Source organism: Tachysurus fulvidraco, chromosome 19, assembly GCF_022655615.1.
Source record: "Tachysurus fulvidraco isolate hzauxx_2018 chromosome 19, HZAU_PFXX_2.0, whole genome shotgun sequence".
Taxonomy (NCBI): domain Eukaryota; kingdom Metazoa; phylum Chordata; class Actinopteri; order Siluriformes; family Bagridae; genus Tachysurus; species Tachysurus fulvidraco.
Window position 1 is genome coordinate 19,330,095 of NC_062536.1, and position 2,615 is coordinate 19,332,709.

The 2,615-nt window shown below is 42.3% G+C and overlaps 1 long non-coding RNA gene across 1 annotated transcript in view; it reads right to left on the reverse strand.

Annotated features, from left to right (window-relative positions):
* Positions 1–1,885, reverse strand: part of LOC125139627 — a 3,739-nt gene extending 1,854 nt beyond the window's left edge. The window contains exon 1 of the long non-coding RNA XR_007138684.1: positions 1,737–1,885. This is a non-coding gene — a long non-coding RNA (uncharacterized LOC125139627). The remainder of the gene's footprint in view (positions 1–1,736) is intronic.
* Positions 1,886–2,615: the final 730 nt, after the last annotated feature.

Sequence of the window (2,615 nt, forward strand, 5' to 3'; positions counted from 1 at the left end):
CGAAGGCACCAAGACCACGACCCGAAGGCACCAAGACCACGAACCGATGGCACCAAGACCATGACCCGGGGCACCAAGACCATGACCCGGGGCACCAAGACCATGACCCGAGGCACCAGGACATCGAACTGGGGCACCAAGACCATGACCCGGGGCACCAAGAACAAGCCAGAGTGGTTCACCAAACCCCCAGCTAGAGCCAGAAACCTATAGTATAAGCCAGGGGTCGGCAACCTTAAACACTCAAAAGAGCCATTTGGACCCGTTTCCTACAGAAAAAATACCACAGGGAGCCACAAAACCCTTTTGACATCTAAAATGAAGATAACGCTGCATATATCGTTTTTTTACCTTTATGGAAAGTATAGAAAAAACTGTAGTGTGTTGCATTTATGAAATCAATTAACTGCTTAAACGATTAAACGCAATTTTATTTCTGCAGGCAAACAGAAATATTTTGAACAGTTTGAACTAACCTTAAGAAAAAAGACGCTGGGTTGAAGGTTACGTTCAAATAAAATGTTTAATACATAATTGAGTCCTTCTTATTCATGACCAGGGCTCTCAAGATTTGAAGACAGGCAAGCATGACATCTCCAACCCCTCGCTTTTTTTCATTGGATGTTGCGTTAAATCTTTCCCCGATAGTGCTATTTTCTGATTGGCTATTGTGTAGCGTCTTTTTTGATTGGCTGATAAGTGTCAGGCTCGACTAAAAACTGACACACGCTTGATTCCTGCCCGGTTCCACAGAAGAGACAGCAGTGCGGACTGATACATTTTGGGCGCTGCAGCTTATTAAATATATGATAGTCAAAAAGTTTTTCTGCGTGAGAATATGATGTGCGGCGGGAGAGCGTGAGAAAAGACCCAAATGCGTGACTGTCACTCTCAATGTGTGACACTTGAACGCCCTGCATGACATAAAAAATTTATGCTTGCCGGCTGCAGCAAACCAAAAATGCGCCTGCTTCTGTGTGTCGGAGTTCGCAAGTCGGCAGTTATGACACATATTTTGAGCGACCAAAATAAATAAATAAATAAATAAATCAAATAAATTAAACACCGTTTATTTTAATGTTACAAGAGCATCATGATCTCAGAATTTAGAATATTTTTTTTTAAAAAACTAACTAACAAAAATAAAAAAATGTAATTAAATATTTATTTTACAAATCTACAGGGAGCTGCAGCTGAGGGATGAAAGAGCCACTTGCGGCTCCGGAGCCGCGGGTTGCCAACCCCTGCTATAGGCCATGAAAGCCACAGCCTGTGGCAATCATGTACATTACTGCATTGGGCAGATGCTCTTAAACATCCTGTCTGTGTCTGATGCTGAGAAGCTAGTTCATGCCTTCATGACCTCTAGACTGGACTACTGTAATGCAATACTAGGTGGTTGTCCTGCATCTTTAATAAATAGGCTACAGTTAGTCCAATATGCACATCACTGACCGATACAGATTTGTTCACTAAGTGACTCGCTCAAAAAGATTGATTCAGTGCACGTCACTGACCGATACAGATTCGCTGATCTAGTGATCTTAAAAAAAAGAGAGAGAGATTTGATTAACAAATCAACATCATCATAGCACTGAGTCTAGTGCTGGGAGGAGATGATGATAATTTGTTAATCAAATGACTTCAAATCAGCATTTTATTCTCTTCACAAGCTTGTAACCATCTTTAAAAGTGATTTCTCTGGCAGTGAGCGTCCGGTGTAGATGAGTGCTCACCTGGCCTCCAGGTACTCTCTGGGAAGTTCATCCAATTCTTCATGGCTCAGTCCTGAGGATCGCAGCTCCTGCTCTAACAGTGAGTCCACCAACACACGGAAATACGCCCAAACTGTATCCGCCCATGACTCACATACCGGCAACAACTACATCAACAAAGGGAGAGAGAATGAGAGAGATATAAGTGAAACAACAGGGTTAAAAAAGGAGAACTGCAAAAAGAAGAAATCAAATGGATTTTTAATTCAATCGATTGGATATAAAAAAAAGGAAAGCCGATATTTTCAGGACTGATTATCGGCTAACAGAAGAGCGGTTAAACTCCAAGGACAAGGACAGACTGGAGAAAAGGACAAATAAGCCCACATTTACACAAGGCAAAAAGGTAAGAACCTCCAAACTCTACAAAATTGTAAATAAAAAGATTTTCTATAATTAAGTTTAGCTTCTTCACTAAAACAGAGTGTGAGCCATGGCTGGTGAAATCAGGACAAACCTCCATTCCCTGCTCATAACCTACCCAGAGTATGTGGAAGATAAACGTGCATATAAACACGAGCTACTGAGAAAACACCCAGAAACTCTCAGAGCAGATGTATCTAAAACAGACAGAGTCACTAATCTCCTGTTCTACACTCAACGCACTGACGCCTGGCACGAGGCTCTCTGTAGTCGCTACACAAACCATACAACAAGGAATATAGATCGTGGCAGACAGATAAAAATAAAGGGAAACGGCAGGGACGGTGGTCCTCTGACTGTGAACATCTACTGCAGTGGAATAGTCATGTTCCAAGGAAGTAAAGCCAGACTCAGTTCTGTTCCAGATGACTTTGAAAACTTAAAAGCCCTAGGGCTCAACCCGGGGCACCAAGGCCA